Below are 27,142 nucleotides of genomic sequence, written 5' to 3' on the forward strand. Positions count from 1 at the left end.
ATGTAATGGAAATATTTTTAACAGAAATGACTTCAATTTCTTTCCTTCATCAAAAAAAAGAAGCCTATTTTGTCAATGAATACACAGTCATTTCAGTCTTATAGCTATTTCGTTGCCTACAAAAGATCTTTGTCTTTGAGAAAGTGTAAAGAAATGTGCAGTGAGCCTGAACTTAGAGATGCAGTCACTGCCAGTCAGGAAGTCCTGAGGGCTCTTAAGTTGGGAACATCAAAATTCAGGTTCTAAAAATTAACGGTAACAGTTCAAAACTGCTCTACTGATCAGTCTGTTCTGCTGCATGGCACATGTCTTAGTAATAGAAAAAACATCATCCTGGCTATGAAGAGAACAAAGAGAAAGATGTCTAGAGATGTGAGAGACAGAGCTAAATTTTGAGGTCATGAGAAGATGGTTCACCTAAGCTGCATATAAAGTACTTCCCAAAATGATTATATTTGGGAGCTGGACTCCTGTCCTTTCCTTTTTAGGACTTAGGCTTACAGTGCCAGAAATCAGATATTGCCAAGTACCACAGAAACCATGCACTCATTCTTTTTATTTCTTTTTTTCTTTTCGTCTTACACTCTTACCTCTTTCTTGAAAGGAGTGCCACATGCTGGCACCAGCCAAACAAGGAATTCAGTATGTGTGGGGGTCTGCCTTCAGTGGGACTACACATTACTAAGTCAAACATTGGAGCTGAAGTGTCGTGCTAGATTTGGTATAAAACACTCACCATCTTTGGTGTGACCTGGCAAAGCATTTAAACATGTGCATGATCCTAAGCTTTTACTTCCCCCGATCTGAGTGAGACATTAATCTCAGGAAGGTATGAACATGGTAAAAAGCATTAACAATTAAGCATGTACATCACTGTTTTGCTGGAGGAATGCCCAAATGCCTTCTCTTAAACTATTTATAGTAGGCACTAATCCTGTATGCTTGCAGCCCATCAAGGCTCTGGCTTTCAGTTGCGTTCCTTTCCATATCCAAATGCCTTTCAAAATTCAGTTCTACTCTCTGGGCTAAAATGAATGCTCGTTAAGAATATGGTAATTAAACACAATTACAAAGATGTGCACATTCCATGCTGAACAACCACAGGCCCCTTTCCAGCAACCTTTTTGTTCTTTCCTCATCATCTGTAATTTTCCTGGCTTCTTATTTATGCTCCTCAGTTATCAAACTGGTTTTGAGTGACCCTGGTAAATTCTTTGTAATTTTGTTGCTGTTGCAGACGCCCACTACACTTTTCTGATGTGCAAAAAAATACAAACCCAGCAAGGTGAGAAGATTCAGTAATCTGTGGAATCACAGCTCTGAATCACAGTTTCCATTGACTTTGCCAGCTTTTACTCAGGGCAGTATTTATAAAATAGCCTAAGCAGCCACAAAAAAAATGTGACTTGACCTAACTGCTCCTGGTCCATAATGAAATTGGTGATGGATTTGTGGGGATAATCTTATGAAATAAAGGCCACATTTGGCCTGTTAATATTGGGAGATGTTGGCCTCTAGAGCAGCTGTGCTTCAAACGTCATAAACACTAATATTTTCTAAAAGGTTTTGTGAAACATGTCTGTGTTCTTTTTAAAGAACCTCATTGTCAAACCTGCAAGTCAGTTGACTAGATACGTTGTTTTTACAAAAATATAGTATTTTCATGTCAAATCTTTTCATGTCATCTGGCAGAATTATTTTCAAAATGCGCATAGTTTGCAATCTTATATTATCTCTTACTGCATGTAGCTCTTTTCACCTATTGTCAAACAACACCAAGTTCTAGATTTCTTAGTAGCCATCCAAACATAAGATAGATGTAATGAACACTAGATGGTGTGTATCAAATGTGAGCGTATAACGGTCTAAACCTTTTTAATCGCTTCAGAACCCTGAAATATTTTTTGGAAACAGCAGTCATGGTGAAAAACTTCTACTGTTATTGGTTAAATTAGCAGGTTAATTAGTGGCTAGAAAGGGGCAAAAATACTTTGCCAAATCCTTTGTAGTAACACTGCACTGTAGCTCTTCAACTGTTATGGAGTTTGGCTTATTTATCCCAGGTAAGAATCAAGCTCTGACGCATGTGTCTAAGTCTTCAAATGAGGCTTCTCACGACCTGGACAGTATTCATATTCTAGAATTATATGAATATATAGACTAATATATTATATATTCAAGATAAGGCAGTAGTGTGCTATATGAGAAGCAATCTAGTTTTCTCGGGCTCCAAAAATAGCCAATGGATAGAAAGGCTTCTCCAAAGAGAGATTCAGAGCATTCAGCTGGGTTTCTGCACTGAAGCATCCTCTCAAGGAGCTCTTTTCTTCCCATTGGTTATACAGGCAGCCCAGAGAGACAGAAGAAAAAGCAAAATAGGGTGCTTGAAATTATCTGATGAAACCATGCCCTGCTAGTCCTAATTCTAACCCACCGGGGCTCAGGAGAATATTGTACATCACAGTGGCATGAGGGAGAAAATAGGAATAAATGCTCACAGGCATCTATGAACTGCTTGTCAAACAAAAAGGAGGGAGGGGAAAGGGAAGAAAAGCACCAATTCTTTCTTTCTCCTATTAATGGGAGCTTTGTGAAATGTATTGTTTGGCAAAGATTCAATAATATTATTTCTTTGGTTTTGCTTCTCATGGGCTCATTGTCAACTGCGGTGGGCTTTTGTGCTCTTTTTATGGTTTTGTTTTTGTTTTGTTTTTTTTTTTTTATAATGTCATCCTAATTCAACCACATAAATCCCACTATTAACTAGATCTCAGGACCTCACACTCAGATTTGTTCAAGAGAGGCCCAAAATGGGAAAAATAAGTAATAACAGATCACAACTGTGGTGCATAGTACTGTTTGGGACAGGCTGCCACCCACTGATCACTGACTAGTGTCCAAATGTAGAAGTACAGATGTGCATACCAAACATGGTTAGAGAAATCAGAACCAGAAGAGAAAGGAAAAAGGAAATAAAAATGAAACTCATCAACAACAAAGAGAAGGAAAGCATACTACATACCCTCATGGGGAATCAGAAATTCCTAAACTTTTAAGATTACATTAGATTTGATTTATTACTAATCTTTCTGCATTCCAGAAGTTTCAGGGCTTGGCCTTGCTTTTCCATCCTGTATAGGAGAATGTGTGGCTGCATAGCTTCCATACTTGTGCCTGGCTTTATACTGGAGTGCACTGTAACTACTTTTCATAAGCCAAGCATGCTGTGAAATGGCAACAGATTTTAAAAACTGACTTAATGATAACACCCAATTGTCTCTTGTCATCTATCAGATTGTTGATAGATACTGTATGCTAACAGATATGGAAATATTGCTAAAGCATATTTGGAAAAAAAAATGATCTGGAACTACAGGAAAAGGAACTAAATCTATTTACTCATAAGTCTCACTTGATTATGACAAAATATTTAAATCATAATGCTGAAGGAAATTTCAAGAGACGCTCCTCAGCAAAAGCAAGCATTTGGGTATTGCCTCTGGCTTTGAATCACATAGTAAGAATTTTGCCTCCTCTGCTCACATCACGTGCCAGCAAAAGCTTTACTGAAACCAGCAGGATGACTCATGAATTAAAGACTTTCTCAGTACGAGTAAAAGTAGCTTTTGATCTTCAGCTGTTTTTGTGGATACCCAGATGGACCATTATTTCCTTAGTCTTCAGTTAGCATTGATTAGTCTATCAACACTTCTGTCTGTGAATGACTGCAGTGAAAATCATCTCTAGTACATGATCTTGTACATACTTTCATTTAATTTAAATAAACAAGTAGTCCTGCTTCAGTGGAATTGAGCATATGTATGTCCCTAGAATGAGGGTCTAATTGTAGGAGATTTAAAAGAGAAAAATCTAGAAATTCATTGTGAATGAAATTATATCTAAACTTTTATTTCTATCTGGTCAGAACCATTGGAATTAAAATAAAGACAGAAAGAAAGAAAAAGAAAATTGTTTTCTGTAGAGATTCTTAGTGTAAACATAGTGATCCTCCAGAAATGCAGCAACAGTTAAGATCAGATTTCCAAAAATCAAAATGTCAACAATAATCTACTTGCTAAATTCATTGTACCATATCTCTTCATCAAGAAGAGACTCTTCTTTAAAGCCTGCTCTCAGAGAAGGTAGTAAAGCAGTAAGACCTTAAAGCCCATTATAGACAGTCATTATATTGATAAATACACCTGACTTCAATATATTTATATTTAACCTAAAATTACCTTGTGTTGCTAACAGATATTACATAGACTATTTGAAGTAAAATTATTCTTACCTTTGTTCTCATAAGCTTTTCAAAATCAGTATTTTTCCCCAAAGTTGGTTTTTTTTTTTTTCTCTTCAAGTTAAATTAATAAAATCCAAAAGCACAAGTTTCTTGGAATACTCAGCACTGAAAATTAGCTGTAGAACATGCTGGTGTCAGCAGTTCTCATTTCCTTAAGGTGAGTCCTGATCCAGGCCCCATTAAATGCAATGAGAACATTTCAGTCACTTAAGCAGCCTTTGAAGTAGACAATGATGTCAGAACAGTGTAAAAGCAAATAGATATTTATACATCGTTTGGAGTCAGCCCAGCATTATAGTGTTTCCCAACTGCATACAGTTGGTCTCAGGCAATAATCACTGCACAAAAAATGAAATTTAGTGTTGAGTTGACCTGAGCCAAATTTTTTTTGTGTCTGTTCAACAAACTGAAATATAGTAATTTGGAAATCAAAGTACTTTTTGTCAAGAATACCAATGTGAATGCCACTATGATTTTTCAAAAACTTCTCAAAAACTATTACTATTTCAGCTTTTTTTCCTAACTTTGAATGAAAATAAATAATAAGATTTAATTAATGGCAGAAATAATAAAGTTCACTAACTCCTAGTAAAAATGATAACAGACTGTGCTATAATGACAGTACATGATAACATAGCTAAACACATAAAAGGTAGCATAGCTAAATGATAACACCACTTTGGGATTTGAAATCAAAATATTAAATAAGAAGCCCACCTCCTTTGTTCACTCTTCAGTCACCTTTTCACAAGCTATGAGTTGTTTAGACACAGAGCATCCTTGAGAATTTAGAATATTTCACCATGTGATTGCACTGAAATGGTTACAATCTATTTATTTATTTATTTGGCAAAATATAATAAAAATTAGAATTTAGGATGTCAAAATGATAAATAATGAATAATAATGAAAAATAATTGTGATGAAAGGTAGAGTCTGAAGACAGATGAGTGAACTATGGTATTTATGCATAATACAATAAGTAGGAAGAAAAAATCCAATAGCCCTAGCTTTTTTTTTTTTTTTTTAATAACAATATTCTTACCAAAAGCGATCACTTTGATTGGGGGACATTTATTCTGTGATGCTTCTGAAGTGTTTTGTTCATAGCTCTTGCCTTACAATCATCATCATCATTATTATTACTTTATCAGCATGGTATACAATACCTAATTAAAGATCAAGATTGGGTTTGCATATAGTTTATAACTTTACTGGAATACTGATTTTCTTCTTCTTCTAAAATCTCAGCCTTTACTCTAAAATTCCACATTTTTTTTCACAGGATACCGTAACTAAATCCACCCGTTATACACATTGGTCCCTTCACGACAAAAAAGACATTGAGATGCTGGAGCATGTCCAAAGAAGGGCAATGAAGCTGTGAAGGGTCTAGAGAGCAAGTCTTATGAGGAGCAGCTGAGGAAATGGGGGTTGTTTAGCCTGGAGAAAAGGAGGCTGAGGGGAGACCTTATCGCTCTCTACAACTACCTGCAAGGAGGTTGTAGCCAGGTGGGGGTCGGTCTCTTCTCCCATGTAACAAGTGATAGGACAAGAGGAAATGGCCTCAAGTTGTGCCAGGGGAGGTTTAGATTGGATATTAGGAAAAAATTCTTCACTGAAAGCATTGTCAAGCACTGGAACAGGCTGCCCAGGGAAGTGGTTGAGTCACCATCCCTGGAAGTATTTAAAAGATGTGTAGATGTGGCACTTAGGGACATGGTATAGTGGTGGACTTGGCAGTGCTAGGTTAATGGTTGGACCTGATGATCTTAAAGGTCTTTTCCAACCTAAATGATTGTATGATTGTATGATTCTATGATTCTATTACAATTATCCCACTCAAATATATAGAATTACAAGGATGGAGAAGAGTGGCCGGAAGAACATAGGAAAAAAAAAAGAAGTTTTTCTTGTTATGACAATCCTGAGGTGGCCATATGAAGTTATTATTTCATTTTCTGTTCTGGTCAAATAACCACTTATGCATTTTTAAAACACAAAATAAGGATAACATTTTCTTTCTTCTGTTTTACCTAATTTTCTTTCTCCTGTTCTACTTAATTCCAGTGGGGATTGTCTGTGCATGAAGGCTTTGCAAACCTCTAAAAGTGGGATATCACACTGTAATTTTCTCTTTTAAATAAGAGTTTATGTGCACTTGTGTTTGCATGGGAACCAACAAATGCTGCCACTTACAGTGACAAGATGCTGCCATTCTTCTGCTGTGTGTTATCTTCCCTCGCTATGATGCTGAAGCCCCTCCAGTCTGCGATTCTCTGCTAGACCTACTACGTGTCTGTCTGTCTGTACTAGTGTTGTCTAGAATATCTGTTCTCTAAACAGTAACTTAGTAAAGCACTGTCTCATGTGCAGGAATTCTTGCTTCAAGGCATATGCATTCTATCTCAAAAGAAATACATAATCTTACAGCATAATAAGGTGAGAAAGTTATGAGTAGATTTCAGTCTTCCCTATTTAAAATATGATGTAATGTATAACAGAGTAAATAAACCTTCTGATTATGCTCTATTTTCTGCCAATTTTAATACTTTACAATGCTTTATAAATTATTACTCCAACGTAATGGAGCCTTGAAACCATTATTCCCAAAATTCCTATGTGCTTTCTGGGCCAATAACCAGTATAACCCTGGTGCAGAGTCACCCAGGTGCTGCATAGGTATTGTCAGAAGCTTTTGTGGTGGGACTTCAAGTCAGCCAAAGCTTTGAGCTGAAACTCTTCAAATCTTGTTTTTAAAGTGAGTGCTTTAAAGAACTGAAACTAATACCATTGTTGCCAACCTTGCTTTCCTCCAGTCTTGCTTTCCAAGACATTGACTTTCCAGCAGCTTTCAGCTGAAGCAAACTGTACACAGTCCTTTTTGGTTCCTTTGCAATATTTCCTTCTTAAATCTCTCAAGATTTAAGTCTCTGCCCTTGTTTCTCCTTCCCTTCCTGCCGCGCTTGTTTCATGTTATCTGCCTCACTCAGACAAGGTAAATGGGCTGCCTTCTGCTCTGGTGCCAGCCACTATGCTTTAAAAACTTATATACTGTATTCAGGATATAGGCCTTTAGCCAAAAAATAAAACAGTTATCCATCACAGTGTAGACTGAAGTAAATTTTACCTTTTTCTAGGCAAATCTGATACAGACAAATTTTCAGACAGAAAATTCAGCCTTCTGCTCCAAGTCCAATCTCAAAAATCTCGTCTGCTCTTTTGTAGTTTTTGGCCAAGTTTTTTAACTCATGTACTGTCCAGCCTCTTAGGAAGATACCTAACTAATCTAAGAAAACAAAAAATCAGGAACAAAAATTCACCTATTTATGGAACAATAAGGCTTTCAATATCCAGTGAAACTTATTTGCAAAATATTATTCTAGTGATGCAAACATTACTAATGTGAGCTTGTCTCTTGAAAAGATAACTCTACCTCCTTATCCAAATTACATTACTTTTCAGATCACTATGAGCTTGTCTTATTGCAATGAAGTACTTAGGAGTGTAATTACATGTTGCTTGTGTATGTTACTGATTTTTTTCACAGTGAGTATTTTAGCATAAGGTAAAGCAAAAGCAGGAACTTTTAACTAGCTGTACTTGACTAAAAAAATATTTTGTTGGCCACACCAGCAGTAGGAGTAAAGGTGGCAGTAATTTAGCTTATTGCTAACCTACCTTTTTAAATTAGTGAGTTCCAGGATATGCTGGAGAAAATTACTCTTAATATCCCAGTTAGCTGGGGTTCCACTGTACCTGCAAAATGAAAGTTAAGGACTTGCATCAGTATTTATATTTTTAATCAACTTTTGCGTGAAAATACACACAAACAATATTTTAAATTTCTAGCAACCATGTATCTCAGTGACATACTTTCTTCTCCATTGTGTTTATGAGAAATCAGAGGTGCATTTTATGCATAGCAGAAAGGATGAAAACACTCTATGATTTAAAATATCATCAAGACATTCTTGGCAAAGCTGGTGATTCTGAGAATAAAAAACCAATACCTATTATCATATTAAATGCAAACTGTGCTCTGCATTGTAAATCAAGAAAGATAAAGGAACAGGTTCAACCATTAAAGCTTTACTGCCATGAAAAGCTATATAGTATACTGTTTCTCTCTGTGAGAGAAAACAAGCACCAGTATATAAGACCTGCATCAGTTGGTTGAGACATTGGTGAGTCACAGCACAAGGCTTTTATCAAAACACAAACTGCACAATAAAATAATTGAAGTAGTGAACAAGTAGTTAGAAACCTGCATATTTTTCATAAGAATAAACATTATTGAATCCTAAGTCAAGATAAGCAAATAGTGAAAATGTTTCTGGCAGTATTCAAATCACATTTTTAATGAATACTCTGGCTATATTACACTGGGGTTTTTTTCTGTCAGTGAACTTTCTGTCACAAACATTCAATGAAAGTGAAGTTCAAATCACAGCAATGATTCCTATGTGAACAAAAGTGTTTAGCACATATGAATATTAAGCTGTGACATTGTTTGCACAGTTAGCCCAGTGTTGAAGAAAAACTATGCTGTAAACATTATTTAAGCAACCAACACACCCTTAATTGTAAATAAACACAATAAATGGGCAGTGTATGAGATTTGCAAATGTATTTATCAATAATTTTAAATGTTACTAATCTGAATAAACAAACAGTCTGAAAGCATTATCTATAAGCTTATCAAGAGGCTAAACTCATCAAACCACTCCTTTGGTAGGCATCATTTGTTTATTGGTATTCCAAAGCTAAAATTGTGATTGAATTGTCAAGTAGTTAAACCACGGAAGGATATTTAGCATGTGAGTGTTCGCATTGCCAGATTCAGTAACCGCCTTCCAGCTCCCTGCTGATTTAAGTCTCTCCCTCTCTCTCTCTGGCTGTTAAAGTAGGGTCTTTTGAGAGGGCAATGCCTAACTTTGACCTGCCTGTCTCCACTGATTTTAGAGGAATCCAAAGGACAGCTCAAATACCTATAGTTATTCAATAGTAAATGATGTGCTGATGCTACTCTACTGCAGCAAGGAAGGAACATTTCCTTTGATTTGGGTGGGTGCTGGATTTGTCCCATTACACCAGGAATACCAGACTTCTCAGGATGCACTCAAGCAGGAAAACATTAGATCCTAAAACAACATACTGGGAGGGTTTCATCAGCCAAATCTGACAAAATCTCAGCAACTCAAAGACATTCCTGCCAGACACGGAATGTAATATCACTGATTAGATTTTGATGAAATACTCCATGTCCTGCTCTGCTGAAGAATGTCCTTGTGCTCATGCTGTAAAGATACAAACATCATGGTTGCTATCCGTGATGAAATGTAGCAGGCATTTGCCTTACGCCTTTGTTCTTTAGCTTCCTGAAAGATCTATATTCTAATTTCCCATTTATGGTATCTATCTTCATAGCATTATATTTGTTCCAATTTTCTATCAGAACCTACAGCATAGATTTAGGAAATTTTAATGAGTTGCGTAGCAAAATGAACACACCTGTTCTGTAAGTGATGGTCTGTCTTGGCATCAAGCCATGGATATTCAAAGGTTTTATTACAAGCAGACACTGAACTAGATGTCTACAAATTGCTAAAATTTGTGCTTCATTTAAGTACACAAAAATCTAAATAGCTTGTTGAAATAGAAAAGTTTTACTAGGGAAAGTAAAATATGTGTACTGAGTTTATTTCAAAGTTATTTAATTATTCATGCCTAATTTAAAAAAGAATACATACAGAAGTATTGATCAGAGGATAAGGTTCTCTCAAGAAAAGGCTCTAGGCAAGATTTCAAAGTTACTGATTACAGACCACTCAAAAAAAAAAGGCCTACTTTTATGAATTTGACTATTCAGCATTTTCTGAAGACTATTTTGAGGTGTCTCAAATTAGCTCCTCAATCATTTTTGAAACTATTACTTCTTAGGACTATGAAAGCATCCACTGAAATTAAATTATATGTTTCAACTACTTAATACAGGTTATCAGTTTTTAAACATCCTTTACAAAAAACAACTTTGAACTCCTGGATGGTATTAGTATATAATTTGCTTCCTAGGATCAAAATAATGATTGAAGTAATTATGCAAGAATCCCTTTTTTAAGTTTTAAATGTTCATTATGAAGAAGGAAGCAACTGGTTACGTGGAAATTGTCATTGTTGCCATTTTCCCTGATTCCAGAATCTTACAGAAAAATATCAAACTAACTGAGTTATTTTAAAAGATCTTTTACACTAGATTTGAAATAGACTTTCAAAAATTCAAACTTGTTTAAACAAATTTGGGGTTCTTCATATTCCATGTTTCAGAAACGTGTACCTAGCTGATCTGCAATGCAGATTTTATGGAGATATTTAGCGTAGAATTTACTGATGACCTAATTAAACGAACAGCTATATTAATTGATGCAGCTGAGCAAAACTTTCACAATGACAATCCCAACTTTGTTATGGAAGTGGATCTCTGAAGGGGATCAAACTGATGTGATTCACCTCAGACTGGGCTAGGCTCCTCAGGTCCTCCGTATCACCCCATTCTTTAACGAAGTCCATCCTCCAGCAGGACTTGATTCCTTAGCATATACATCATTGACTTCATTGAATATTCCCAAATCCAAGGTTTTGAGTTTTCAGAGTAACATAGCAACAGACCTCTCCTACCTCCTCCTTCCTGCTCAGCTACTGGGTTATAGCTTCTCTTCCTATGAAAATCCTCTTTAACCAATTCTTACAAGACCAAAATATAAAGGCTTTTTCCTACATCCATTTTAACAGGTGGATATAGAAAAAGTGCTGTAGTTTTTCCTGGGTTATTGCTGAAATATCTGTTTCTAAAGAAAATTTTGGACATCAGTAAGAAATTTTAGTGGTAAGAACAGTGAAGTGACGTTAAACAATAAGAAAGGAAAAGGATGAATAGGATAGCCCCATGATAATATTCTGACTTATTTGAGCAGCAAAATAACTCTAGGTCTTTACATTTTTATTCGTTGACTTATAGGCATGTCCTAAAAGAATAAACATGTGAAGCCAGAATTAAATTGACATGTAGCCATCATCATTGTGAACCTTTACCTGTCTGTCCCTTTCTCTGTCTAAGCTGCTTATAGATTTGTAGCATTTGAGGAGAAGATTTATGTCTTACCAAGCTTTTGCAGCAAACAGGAGACAGAAACATAAATCTTTGTATGGTTCTGTGGATACTGTCTCAACAGAATCAATAATGCAGCCATGTTATTTGAAGACTTCTACAAATAACAACCTGGTTTCATGTAATACGGTCTTACCTTGATTATTATGTAGATTGCTTCCTTCCACAAATCTGTTTCCTATCACAGTAATGGAACATGATCCATGATTAGAAAAAGTAATAAGCTAAAACTGTAAAAACCTAATAGAAATCTCTTTTCTCAGTCCAAAAATCATCCAATGCATGTCACAATTTTAAAATGGACAAATATAAAGCTGAATATTCTGTCTGAAGCCTCATGAACAATAGGCTAGACAACCTTAATGTCAAACCTAACCTGTCTTTATCTCTATCTTGCTTAAAAATATGTATGAAGAGAGACAAATCGACCAGAAATAATTTTTTTCTTTGGAGTTTTCTTTCCATGAAAATTACAGGGAAAAACCTTTTGTTTTGGAGTCCTTCTAATATTGGCCAAATAAACAAAACGTTAAATTCACAGAATAGGAGCAGAGTTGATCAGTCCTTAATGACATTCATAGCTGTGAAATCTCAAACTTACATGTGGACACTGGAGCCCAGGCCTAATATTTCTTAACCAATGGATGAATGCATTTCTGGATGGGTCTTTCTCGGTCTTGCTTAACATTCAGAGATTTATGGGAGAACAGATTAGAGCAGACATTGCCTTATCTTCCTTTTAATGGTTCTGAAAAATAAGGTAGAGAAATATTCTCTGTGGATCCATGCAAAGAGGAACAGCTCTGGCAGAAGACAGTGAGAACAAATAATTTTTTTTCTGAAAAGTGAGAGGCTGAGCTGGGTCTCCTTGGTGGTGAATGAGGTCCCTTGGAATTGACCTACTAGTTAAATCAAGACCGCCTCCTCCTGTAGGAGTCTTATGGATATTGAAACATTTTCTTACTTGTGTGTGTGTGGGGAGCCCATAAGTGAACAATTACATCCTACTTAATTTTGCTACAAGTTTCAGAACTACTTGCCAAGAGGAAAAAAATACCCCACCAGAATTTCACAATTCCAACTATAGCCCGATTCTGGGGCACATATTGTTGTGCTTGCCGTCTCCTATATGATATTTATTACGTACCATCTCTCACTTTCAGAAAGTAACATATCTTAATGCTTTATTAAATGAGGTACAGTGTCTCTCAATATAAGCTTTTAACCATTGAAAATGGGTGCCTTTGGGTAAGGAATAATGCAACTGACTGTATATGCCAATACTGGTTTTAGAAAGAAATGTGAATAATATTTGATTTAAAATACAGAGAAATATTTAAGCCAGCAAGAATGCAATTATGACAACTTGCAATTTGCTATGGGTAACAATGTTCCTGCTCATTTGAAAAAGGGTGTGGACCTCTTAATGATTACAACTAACCAGGGCTATGGCTTTATATTCCAGCTGAGAGATGGCATTTCCAGCAGGGAAGGTTGTCTCTTGCCATGCTGGAATACTCTTGTATCAGCAGTTTCGCAGAGATAAGAGTGACACCTAGTGAATCATTAACACTTCCAACATTTTTTCTGGGGATGAAGATGGTGGGGAAGGACTCCTTATTAAACTCCCAACCAATACTTAGATAATCCTGTTAAAGATCTGATGAAATTTCAGCCTTAAATAGTTTAACAGTATTACACAAGATTAAATATTAAATAATTATATTAAGTGTGTCTGGCATGTCTAACTTTTTAATTTTGATAATGCATCTGGTATAAGGCTCCAATAAAATACAAGGCTCCTCCAACAAAATACAAGCTATTCATTCTTTTTCAATAACAGCATGATATAAAGAAAGTGCAAGACCTGAATTCTCTTCTTCCTTCACATTATTTTCACCTTATGAAACAACTAAAAAACAAATCCTTTGGGTCTCATAAAACATTTAGGCTCTTTTTATTTTCATGAAGCTGTAATCAACATGTTCTCACCATGGAGGAGAACAAAGGGGATATTTCTGATCATCATACTTGGGACAATTTAAAAATTATTCTTTTGTAAGACTGGCTGGAAAGTGACTGCAGTTCTTCCTCCATTTTAACAGGGTTTACACAGCATTGCATGAGTCTAGTATTGCTTTAAGGTTTAAATGAACACAACTTTGCTATCTATTACTTTAACATCATCACAATAGTGTTGGCACTGAAATACTTTTCGCTGTAAAACAGGTTCTTCTACTTCTTTGCTGTTCAAAGAAAATGAGGCAGCCAAAATCCATACACAGGCCAGGATGGTGACCTGTAGTTTCCATATCTAGTGATTTTTAGTACTCAAAGACAGATGGATTTTATTGTAAGAATTTGTCTGTTTTTCCAAGGTAATAAAGGTGTCTAATTCTGACAAGTCACAAAAGAGCACAGCGCAAATTTATTAATTCATGTTGTAAGGAAAGTAAATCTTCAACTTTTTAAATCAAAGGCATATTTTAGTTCTGGTCCTGTGAAGATTGCCACTTAAAATATATTACAGCTATCAGAATAAAATACTATAGTCTTCCAGGGGACTACATTTTCAGCTTATGATGTTGATGTGATTGCATGTCACATTCAGCAAAAACACTAGATTGCCACAGTGTGCCAGATACCAGCAGGTCAGAACACTACACCTATTGTAAAACAGAACTTGTAATCAGGAGATAGCTTTGTGACACAAATTAAAAATTAGCTATCAGTAAAGACAAGATTTATCCTTATCTATATCAGCTAGGATCTGCCATTCAGTTTTATTAAAATTTATTATATGCTGATTCGGATAATTTCTGGGTGGAATTTTCAAGATCCACTAGGACCAAAATGATGGTTAGATTTGTATGGACTTTACTAAAAACAAAGTAGGAAACTGAACACCTTTTAGGATGCTGAATTCCACCTAGTTGCATGCCCAGACAATCTTAAGTATCAGTGATACCTCTCCTTTTAAACACTGTTGGAAAAGTGTGGGTGGGTCTGTGGGGATAGCAGAGCATCATTGCCTTTATTCCACCTCAATAACTGCTGATACTCAGTCTTCAGAGTTACGAAGCAAGACCCTCTTGCCCAAAAAGTACTAAAGGCCTTAGTATCCTTCAGAGGGCAAAAAGACATTCTTACTGCCCTTCTTGACTGCCTGTTCCAGAGCTAGATGTGCTCAGCTGTAGAGTGACAGATAGTTGAATTCATTCTGTCCAACATCAGTAAGGACTTCTTAATGACAGGACTTTAATTAGTTTTCCAAAAGACATTATCTTGTACATGCAGGCTTCCCCAGATCTGGAGGTGGTCTTGAATGTTTCCATGTGTACACTGATTTATATAAATGATATAGCATAACATAGCCTCTAGCACGTTACAACACTAATTGCTTACAAAAGAGAGAAAACCATATCCAGAGTCACAAAAGGAGAGAAAAGAGGTTAATGGTAAGCTTATTTATAAGTAAGAGTGTTGCTCAAAGGTATCATAGTAAGAGTGTTGCTCAAAGGTATCATAGTAAGAACATCAGTTCAACTCCTTCAGTAACAGAAAAAAAAACCACCCAGAAGACATTTCTTAAGAGGGTCTTAATGTTGAAGCCTTCAGAAACTTGACATTTGTCAAATATTATCATGCAACTGATATATCTTCTTTTTGAAAGAGCAGATACTCTACATCCCAAAAAATTCCAAATACAATTGTGTTTCAACCAGTAGTAATTGCTGACTTTTTAACACTGGGCAGGAAGTCTTCAGTTTTTGTTTTCATGAAGATACATTTACTTAAGTGTCCAAGGGCTAGGTCTCATGAAAAACTTTGACATGTACTTTTTGGACACCACTGTGCCTAGCTTTCAAGAGCATGGCCCACAGCAGGATCAAAACCCCACATGGTAATTGTGTATGGGTATATCTGCCTCAGACAGTCAGCTATTCCCTTCAGCCAAGCTCTGAGCACTGCAGAGCGTATAACCTCTGATACAGCATTGTGCAAACCCTGCTAACTAGCTTCTTCAACAGTTCTGCTTTCTGTCTCACCAACATAACTGGAGAGCACGGCCTACTGCTTGTACTTGTCCAGGAGGAGACCTCTCACATGTCACATGTCTGGGAAGTGTTTGGCTCCTCATGTTGGAATAGTCCCAGTCGTCATGATAGTTAAGATGTGTTAGAAGCTGCACGTGAAATCCTGCACACCTCCAGTACTTAGGTAAGACAAAGGTAGACTTTTCCGTGCTATGCAATTTTAGAACCCAAAATCTGTTCCTGAAGGTAGAGACAACTGTTATATGAAATACCTAAGCAGTATTCACTGTTTTCTTTTGAAAAAGATAGTTCTATATTCATAAATTCCAGAGCATTCCTTATTTTTTGGACTTCTAACTATTCTCTCTACATAATAATCTGACAGAAGTGGTTCTTCTCTTTGAAATTCTTGTCATCTAAAGTATCTGAGTTCTTCTAACAGTTCTGCAGATAGAAATTTCCCTATTCAAGTTTGCCTAAATACACATGAGGAAAGATAAATATAAAATTTAAATTTTGATTTTGTGTGGGCTTACTATGTCTCTCGTTAAAGTCATTTCAACATTCATGTATTCATCTTCCCAGAATCCTTACAGGGTAGACAAGTATTATAATCCTTTTTATAGATGAAAAACTTTGCTGCTGTCAAACAAGTTAGTCATTCACCCAAAAAGTTTTACAGACCTATGAACAGAATCTGGACGTCCTGCCTTTCAGCCAGGGCTTTCACTTAAACATTATCTTCCCTTTTCTAATGTCAAAAAAAAAGAAGAGAAACCAAGAAAGAATATATATGAATGCCTGGCAATATTTCCTCAGCTGTATTGCATATTGCTGAATAAGAAAGTAAATCAGAAGATAAAGTAAAGCAAAAGTCCTTCGAGCTACAAGGCAGGTCCAGATGATCTCTCATTGTTTCTGTCTTCATTAGGAAGTATCACAGAATCACAGAATCATATAGGTTTGAAAAGACCTTTAAGATCATCGAGTCCAACCATAAACCTAACACTGCCAAGACCACCACTACACCATGTCTCTAAGCACCTCATCCAAACGTCCTTTAAATACCTCCAGGGATGGCGACTCAACCACTTCCCTGGGCAGCCTGTTCCAATGCTTGATAACCCTCTCAGTGAAGAAAAATTTCCTAATATCCAGTCTAAACCTCCCCTGGCGCAACTTGAGGCCATTTCCTTTTGTCCTATCACTTGTTACTTGGGAGAAGAGACCGACCCCCACCTCTCTACAACCTCCTTTCAGGTAGTTGAAGAGAGCGATAAGGTCTCCCCTCAGCCTCCTTTTCTAATAATTTTTCCCCTCAGCCTCCTTTTCTAAGTACTGGGAACATATCTGCAGAAATCACCAGATGGTGCTGAGGACCCTATGTCCATGCTGTATGTGTTTCAGGATGCTTTACTTTGAACCGTCTCCAGTCTGGTCCCATGCACTGAGTGTCCTCAGCAGCTGGAGTGCTTTAGATGTAATTTGGGAATGCAACTTCTGGCTTGTTATACCCAAATTAAATCCAGTTTTTCTGCTCTGAGTCCTCCATGCAACAAGAACCAAAGCCCAGCAAATGGGGACAGCCAGGATATTTGCTTTAGTGTGCTTCAGATTCAAGTAAAAATGCTGAAGCGGACATCCTTTTAACTTCTTTTACCACTTAGGCACTAAATCTAATTTGCTTTGTAGTAGCCCGACCTTGGAATTGGAAAAGATTTTGGGAACTCCCTCTCCCCTCTTCACTAGCCATGAGAATAACAGCTCTGGGATTTTGAGCAGCAAATTATATGCCCCTCTCCCCACTCTGCACTGGTCTTGCTGAGCTCTACAGGACCTGCTTCCTAATTCCTCTTCTCCAGGAGGAAGAGAAGCAGCAACTTGGCCTTGAGCTGACTGTATCTGGAAGGAGTTATGTAGGCAGCTACCATTTTTTAAAGCTTTACATCTTGTCTTGTTAAGGAAAAAGTTGATGGGATCAAGGAATAATCCCACAGTCCTAAAGTTTGTGTTGTTTGACAACATTAGGGTCCCTGAATAAAGAAAATTAGAAGAACTACCACAACAACAAAATGTTGAAATAGATGATGAGTGTCAAGATGTCCAAAAGAGGACAGTGATGTGAAGGATTCCTGCTCTGAATGTCCTCTGCTGCAGTGGACCCACACACAGAGTAATGGTTGCTGCAGCCCATAGATGCATGCTATCACTGCTTTCTTCCACTTCCCACCAAGTTGTTGCTACAAATCTTTCTATGGCACCCATTATGAAGAGCTGTGCCTTTATGGGACAATAAAAAACTTAGTGGCACAACTAAACTATTGAAACCATGGCTCCAAAGGATCTTAACCAAGCAAGATTTCACCTTAAGACTCAAACCCCTTGGCAATATAATTTCTATGTTCTTCTTTCCCTATACATACAAAATCAGAAGGAATAGAAATGTGTGTGGCAGGACTCTGCTATACCTGGTGCATCCCACAGGTGGGCTAAAAAAGAATAATAACACACCTGGAATTTGTGTCCTGGAATTTGAGTGGCATTCTCTCCCGTATTCCTTGGTTATGTCCAAAATTAATGATGCAACAGGGAAAAGAATGGAATTACAGGTTACTATTTGTAAATCATTTATGTTCAGTAAATGGCATTTTAAAAAATTGAGGCACATGAAAAAAGCTTAAGGAATGAGATACAATTGCCGCGTGCTGTGTGGAACATTAATTATATAGAGATGGAAGAACATTTTTGTTCCTGTTGTCTGGAATATACAATTGTATGATACTAACCTGTAGCTGCCTCTTTACAGAGAAAATAACAATGTAGGATAACTTGATTCCACTTGAATGAATTCTCCTGGGAAAGAACCTTTCCTTCTTTACTATCTTCAAGTCCTGCAGAAGTTTACACACTAAAACCATGTGAAGCAAGCTCTGTTGAAATCCATAAAACTACTCATATATTACATATTAAATGTATACATTCTTATAGTACTAGGATTTGTGGTGTTAATATGGAGTTCCAGGCTGATATAGAAAAAATATTTTGGCCAAAACAAAAAATATTTTGGCCAAAACAAAAAATATTTTGGCCAAAAATGCAACCAAACCAAACCAAATGTTTAATTAATATCTCTTATATTTGCCAAACTTGTTGGATTAAAAGAATTTGCTGCCTTAACAAAAAAAACGACCCCAAAACCAATGAAACAAAAAACCAAAACACCTGCGCCAAATCACTATTTTTATCTCTGGTGATTTGTAGGGTTTTTTAAAAAAATTATGGAAAATTTTATCATAATTTATGCAATACCCCAATTTCAAAAAGTTCAGGACAACTTTGTTTTGACACTTATTTCAGTTTTATTTTAAATGTATTTATAAATCATTTTGTATTGCTCTGATTTTTCTTATCTTGCCCTTACCTGAAAACAAATATTTAAAATACATATGTAGATATAAACACATTACTGGAAAATCACAGGTTTATTTTTAAACACCATAACACTGTCAAGATCAAATACTGCAGTATTATAAATAGTACCACAATAACTTACATAATATTAACAGAATAAATTTGATTTCCGCAAAAAATTTAGATGGGAATCAGTAGCATTCTTACTTTATATAGATCTTGTTATTTCTCTTCTTATCACACTCATGTCTCAATGTTCTATATTTCTTCTGTGCCTTAGATACGAAAGGTACTTTTAAAACTTCTAGGAGAATAGATTGAGGAGAAATTTGCTGAGTCTCGTGACTCTGTCTTATCAGTCTGATTGACACTGTGCAATGCGAAATGACTTGTTATGACACCTTATGCTGTCACAGACATTACAGAGTAAAGAATGCAGGAATTCAGCGTTCAGGATGCCTCACAGGAAGCTACACAAAAAGTAGCTTTTAATCAATAGAATCAAAATAAAAAAACCCAGACTGTTTACATAAGTTATATTCAGAAAAAGGAAATATTTCTCTTAGGAAGGAACAAATGAGAAGTCTATGAAGACATTGTGAAACAGCAAAGCACTGTTCTGAGCAGAATATGCATAGTAACAGCTGAGTTGCAGCTCTGTGCACCCATTTAAAAGACAAACAAAATACCGCTACTCCTTCAGTCCAGTGATTAGGGAATTGAGGGAACTGTGGGTTTTAATCCCTCATGTGGAGAACAGTTTGGAGTCTGGCTGGCTACCTCCTAGGAATGCACATGGGCACACAGTATGAAGTGAGTATAAAGAGCATGAGGTTTCCTCCAGACATGTTTCCCACTCAGACACTCATACACAGACTGCTATGATGAGGGGAGAAAGTGGGACATTTTTGGTTACCGTGTAAAAGAAAATAAGACAGTGGCATACTTATTCAGTACTTTGTTTCTCCTAGAACAGATAAGGGATGAACAATACAGGAATTTTCTGCAGTAAAAAGAAAGATCTCCCAGATTTTATAATCTTTTCTCTTTGCATAGGTTAACAGTGCTGCTTCGTCCCTGTTTAAGAAGGCTAAGAAACTATAAGCCAAGTAAAAATTTATAATCCAGCTTTTCTTGATACTTTTTCCTTTTGTTTACCTGGTATAAAATGGTAAAAGGAATAGGATGCTCACCTTGTCTAGATGTAGGGTGGGGGCTGTTCACTGTATCAGCTAATGGTAATGGGCTACATTCTTCTTTAATTTTGTACTGGGTAGTAAAATCTCTCTGAAGCCCTTCTGAAAAAGTGAAGATACTGAAGGTGACACAATCCAGTAAAACAATGATCTAATCAAGTTGAATAGGAAAGATAACAGCAAAGCATGAAGTATAACAAAATAAGTCAATAACTCAATGTCGATCTTACAGTATTAACTCTGTTGTCTACAGAGGCTAAGTTAGACACTAAGTCTGAGAAAGCCTGTGCTATTAGTTTTTCCAGGAACTTGCCCAAAGTCTGTCCTACCTACCTTCAGCTACAGAAAACTCTGCTCTTTGGGGGTAGGCTTAGGAAGTGGTAAAAGAAAATGGACAGTCACAATCATTATTTATTTAGCTCTTTAGGTTTATCTGGGACTGTACAGTATGCTGTTATGAGAACCTCTGGCCAGGAAATCTTCCAGTTAAACAGCACGAGCTTGAAACAATATGTTCAATTATGCAAATAAACACAGAGTGGCTCAAAGGGCCAGATGGTGTGAATCAGTCAAGTCTTATACACTTACGTGGTACTCAGGCAATTTACAGCAGTTGAGAATCTGCCCCGAGATCCCTACAGATGGGAGGCTTTGCAGAACATCTGCGTTTGCAGCTGTTTTGTGAAAAAGGGATGAGGACTCACTGGAGAATGTTGTCCAGACACACAAGGAAGAACAAAAGAAATCTTTAAGAACAGAGGAAGCAAACAGAATTCACATAGTGGAGAGGAGGAATTCATGTAGTGTGATTAGGGACGCAGTTACAGTCACACTTAGTAACTTTAGATGAGCTAATGCATCACTGCTTTCTTGCCAAGTGGTAGTCTATTTCAGAATCTTTTAGAAGTTTACTGTTTGAAGGAAAAAAACCATCAATTGCCCTATTTTCTACAGTAAATTTGTTTGGTTTTGTTTTCCTAGAATGCATACGAACTTGTGTCTTTAAATAGTTGACAGCTGACACACTGCGGGGAAAATTAATTATAAAAAGGGCAAGTGACTGGACCTTTTGTAAAAAGAAAAAACAATACATCTTCTTGGACATGTGGATGCTCTGGCTTCTTCTGTATGGAGACACTCCCTACTATCCATGAATGCACATGCCAGACAGAAAACACCCCACGAGTTCACATATGCACACCCCAGGTGTGGGTCCCTCTTTTTCTCACCCCATACTGTTGGTCAGCTGGCTGGAATGCTGCTCCTGGTGTCTGGCAGGGAGGAAGCCCTGTCTGGCCTAGACAGGCTGAAATGGTAGTACGGCAACTTCTGGCAGCACCAGGGTTTGACTACTGCTACTGCCACTACAAGGTCTCTCTCCACCCTTAAAAATTTTTTTGTTTCTTTTATAGCTCCTTTTCAAGCTGACTTTTTTGTTTCAAAAGTCTCTTGGTAATTCCCTGGTAACTTCCCTGGCTGATGGTTGTCTTGCTCTTCAGTGTAATCTGATTTGGGCAAACGCCCCCTCAGACATTTTTGGGTATTCTGTTCACATGCACTCACGTTCCCGTGTTTGCAGGCATTGTTATTCACATCATTTTTCCAAGTATGGGTTATGCAAGCATCCGCACAAACTCTGTCCAGGGAAATATCTTGGGATGGTTCATAGTCACCTGAACATGAGCTCCCAATACAAGGCAGGAGCAAAAAGGCTCAGCTAAACCTTGAATTTATAGGCAGTTACTAAGGAACAATGGAGAAGCTCTTTTGCTTTTAGATTAGTCGTGAAATCTATGTTCAGCTCTACACTGCATCCCAAATTCAAGAAAAGTGGTGAAAAAAACTATTGGATTTTCAGACCACAAGAATTGCCACAAGAATGGCAATTTCATTGAAATGCATGACACGAAGGAAGAGATATCTGAGTCAGCCTGCTTAGAGAAGGCTGATCTCAAATTTTAAATATGTATACAGAAGAAAATGAAAATCTAGGAAATAAAGACTTAATTTCAGCAGCAGGAGGTTGAAGTTAGACAAGCTCATATTAGACAAAAGGCAAATGTTTCAGGTAAGAGTCACAATCCTTTCTCTTTAAACCACTTTCTTCTGAATAACTGGCTTTGTCTTTTATAATCCACATTTAAGCACCAAATTAAAACAATATCCTGAGAAATAAGCATTTTTTTAAAAAACAGAACACTCTATATAAATTTGAATTCCACATTTTTTTCAACTCTTGATCATAAAACTTGTAGTATATATCTAAGTTTTCCATGATACAAATATAGGCACATAGTAGCTCAAGTCACAGAAAAAAAATCATCTTGTGTAAGTGTATGCAAGTCCAGATGTTATAGTTAGTAGAGCTGGATGGAAAATGGAAATAGTCTGCTCTGATAACATATTACAAAAAAAAAAAAAACCACAAAAAAACCTGTTAAACTTTAGTGACTCTTTTTTCTTGTTAAATGTGAAAGCTGTTGTACTCAGCAGCATGTCATCCACAGACCTTGGAGAAGGAATCATTGCTAATTAGGAATATAGCTGGTGAATACAAGTGCAATTATTTTAAGCCTCCTACGAAAATCCTCTTAATTGAAAAAAATTAAAAGTTAGAAGAAGCTCAGAAGAAAATTTAAAGAATTGATAAATAATTGACATATGGGCTGATTTGATTAAAAAGAGATTAACATTAAAGCACTGGAGTGACTAGATGAATGTCACTAAATAGACAGCAAATGAAGGAGGCACTAAATACCTGTAGGTAGCAAAAAAGTAGTGGGAGGAAGACAAATGCTTGCTTTTTGTTCTGAAATCAGCTCACTGAAGAAGCTGGGTATAGGCATGGCTGCTATACAACCTACATACTTCTTCAAGATCAAGAAAGATTATTCACCTCTCTTTCTGAAAGGTAAAAATTTCAGAGTTGGAGAGGTGGTCTTTTTTCATCTTAAATAGTACTTTGATGAGTTTTCCACTTTTCTCAATTAACTCACAAATTTATCTTCATAAATTATTTTCATATGTGAACAATTGAATTCTTTCTAGCAGTTGAATGAAGTGAATAGGGAATGCTGAAGCTCCTTAAGTAAAGAGCTATTATGGGAAGCAGGCTGTAAAAGGGAGCAGCCATTTTTTTACTCTGCTGATTAAAGGACATGATGCCACTGAATGCAACCACGGGAATTACAATTGTTCAAATCAGTAAGTGTATGTTTTCCCACACCCTTCATGCTTTGGACTTTTAAGTTCTTATTTTCACAACGCAGGAGTTTAATCTTCTACTCCACCATTCCACATCAAGAAAACAAATAGTGAAATATCTGCTATGATAAAATCGGTCATTTCCCAGCCCACTTTGTATTAGTGTTAACAAAAAATCTACCTTTGTCCTTAGCATGAACAGGGAAGTAGATCAAAAATAATTAAAAAAAACCCCAAACTTGAAGTTTAAAAAGTAGAATTAAAAACAGCACTGTAATTTAATAATGGTTGTATTCAGTTTTTAGTGAATAATTAGGTCTCAATAAAGGGCAATGATAAATTCTTAGTCAGTACTTATAGAACAGCAACTGCTTGGCTATGGAGTGGAAGGAAGAGAAATAAGAGGGCATTGCGACTGCACAGAAGTGTAAGTCCTCTGTGCCAGCCACACTACTAGTCAGCATATCTCAGAAGTCCAGAACCTAGAGGATAACCTCTACCCCACCTTTTTTTTTTAATTTTTCAGGAACCTATCTACAACTCCATCTTCTAATGAATATGTTCCCAGACAGCTGTGATCTTCAGATCATGAGAAGTCCTCTCGAATACATGGATTATTCTCACAGAATTTTCAGTATGTGCAACAAGAAGTTGTACAGTGTGAGGAAACTATCATAAAATCATATGGAGGCTAGGAACAGTAACAAATACTATCAGCTCTAAAGTAATACCTTTAAGACTCACTTTTTGCGTGCAAACCTAGACCTTGTTTCAGAACATCACTGCGTATCTGTTCTGTTCTTTTCTTCTAGGAGAAATTCCTTTCTGTGTTTTGGGCACAGGCACAAATTTGTTCACAAGTGGGCCTAAAAATAAACTAGGGATCAGTTTGAAAATTTGTTCTGAAATAAGGATAAAAATTGGGAGGGGATTAGGGGGAGGAAGGTGTAGAAGAGGTACCATTGGGCATGTGAGGAGAGGTAAAGACCAGAGGTCTTCTGCTCACTCTCCAAACTTCACAGCTGAAGTCTCTCCTCTGCCTCTCTGTGTCTCTTAGTGTCTGTGTCTCTCTCCGCTGTGGATGATGTCTAACAGAGTGCCCAGGGTAAGATAGTCTGCTGCCAATAAGTCCTTGATAGATCATATTAGTGTAGACAAAGTGCCACGTGAGTGGATGCTTAATTAGCCAGGCAAAAGAAATAGATTCACAGACACATGCCTGGAAAAGCAATGCTTGCTTACTTTGACAAAAATACTGCAGCAAGGTAAACACCAGGGAGAGAAAACTAACATGCCTCAAGAACAATATTGGCACAACAAATACCAATAAGCGGATTTGGAAAGAAGAATGAAGCTAAAGATGAGACAAGTTTTCCCATAACCTTCAAGCAGAGAAGTATCCCTGCTCCAGAGGGTCTACTCTTCTCAAGGTGAAGCTTGCTATATTTATGTGTGGGATTATATGAAGCCTGTGCCAATGGCAACTGCATTAAAGACCCTGTGAGTCCTATACAGAACTGTTTTAGCAAAGGACTTTGATATTGAATATAAAGGGGGACTTGCTAGCATTAATTTTCATTAGGCTTTATAAGAGTACCAAATTTAAGCTGGGGAAATGCATTTACTTATTACATTAAAAATACAGCTGGATAAAGCAGCTCTGGGAGTTATCCATTGGCAATTGTTTTTCAGGATGGATTTCTGATCAGATAAAATGTCTTCGGTTGGGAAAAATTGCTCCTTTTGAATTTCATATCAATCTCTATTTTTCATGTGTGATTTTTCTGTCTTGCCTGTCCTTTGTGTCTTGATTACAACACAGTTCACTGGACCTTGCCAAAATGAACTGTTAATCAGTTTCTCTCTCACTTTTTCATCATACTTCCCTTCAGGTCAAAGATTAAGCTTACTGAAATCTTATTGAGGCATGAGTTGTTGGAAGAGAAGAATTGGATTTTCTCTGGAGCAAAGACCTTAAAATCTGACACAAATATGAGTCAGTATGATTGTAAAAATGTAAACTGTATGCCATTTGATTCTAATTGTTCTTGATTGAAAATGAATGTAAAAAGATTAGATTTAATATAGCATTTTGGTGACAATTACACAAATTATGCATAAGTAGGGCTGTGGGATTCTGTTATGAAAAAGAAGGGGTAACATCAGAGAAGAGTGATACAGCTTTAGGTGCTGCCTGTTAAAAAGAAAATAATAATGTGTTAAATAGGATTTATAAAAATCAGATTATAAGGCTTTCAAGTTAGGCAGCTTTCCAGAGGTGCAAAGAATAATGGCCCTCTTTATATCAAAGTAATCAGCTTTTGCACTTACACAGAGTCCATTTACTGACTCTTGTAGGAAACATTTCATTTTGCTGCCCAACTCGTTGCTAACTACTTTAAAGTTAAAGGAATAGATTAGTGGAAAATAATCATTCTAGTGCTTACTAGCTTGCTTGAGCTTTGGTAAAGATGCAAAACATCCATCGATAGGGAATAAAATACATTGTCATAGCATTAAAACTTCTTTTAAAAATCTCTGGCATAATAAAACAATGGTAGCAATGTAAAGCTTTTTGAGGTCCTGATAAAACTTAGGTATAATTTCAAATAGATAGCTAAGAATTGAAGATTGTAATCTTTCATAGTCAAGGGTTACATACAATAAAATGTCAGCAGCTCTGCAGATTAGTGCTGCAGTGCCTCTGAGCAGAATCCTGATCCCTGAATTAAGTGCCCAGGACACTTTACATAAAGAAAATCAGGAGAGATAGATTCTTGAAAATGGCTGTCCACAAATCTCACACACTGAGAGGGAAGCCACTCAGAGTAAAGCACTGGGAAATGCTAATGGCTGAAATCTTGCCTTTCACAACTGAGGCAGAACTAAAGCAAAATGGTAACTCCTGATGAGGATCCTAAGCTTTGCTTTTGCAGGTCATATTTTCATTCTTTACTCTTCAGGGACACTGCCTCAGCCAGAAAGGGGGGTACAAGACAATAGTTTGAAATCTGGAATGGATTTTTTCTTATCTCCTTTCAGCTATTTGAAAGTTAGCATACAGTCTGAGGCAGCTGTCTAGGATCCCTCTAAAGACAGGGCAGAGAATAACACTTTCCTTCCACCTGACTTAGACACCATCTTGGAGATACTCAAAATTCGGCTGGACAAGGCCTACAGCAACTAGACCTAACTTCAATGCCAATCCTGCTTTGAGCTGGGGGGTCCAACTAGATGACTTCTGCAGGTCCTTTTCAACCTAAATTACTCTGTGATTCTATGACCCTGGGATAGGATAGCCCACAGAGTATCCCCAGGATAGGGCTCTGGATAGAAGCTCTGGAATGGCTTATTTCTCTTGTACTCAAAGTGAGCCAAGAGAATGTCTTAGGTTAATCATTTATATGGCAAAAATAATTAATTCAGAGGTAGTCCAAGGCTTCTCAAAAGAGTACACAGAGCTGAAGATTGCTATCTTATGAAAGGTGGGCTCTGTACCCAGGAAGCATAAGAGAATGGAGGAAGTAACCATCTTAGCAATCAGAGTCTGCAGGTCTGGGGGTGGAGAAGACAATGACTTCTGCTCCCGAAAGGGGTTCCTCTCTCCTCTCCTCTCCCATAGCTGCTGTCAGAGCACATGTGTTGACTGCTCCTTCAGCTGCAGTGATAGTCAGCTTGGTTTTCCAGGACCCAAAACCTGACAAAATATCTTTGTTTGCCACCATGCATAGTTTACTATAGCCATAACTGCCTTCTTTGTCTACTCAGAGCTTGCCACATGTAAGTACACCCTTAAAATCGACTTAAGATCTCTTTTTCTTTA

The sequence above is a fragment of the Mycteria americana genome, chromosome 1, assembly GCF_035582795.1.
Source record: "Mycteria americana isolate JAX WOST 10 ecotype Jacksonville Zoo and Gardens chromosome 1, USCA_MyAme_1.0, whole genome shotgun sequence".
Lineage (NCBI taxonomy): Eukaryota > Metazoa > Chordata > Aves > Ciconiiformes > Ciconiidae > Mycteria > Mycteria americana.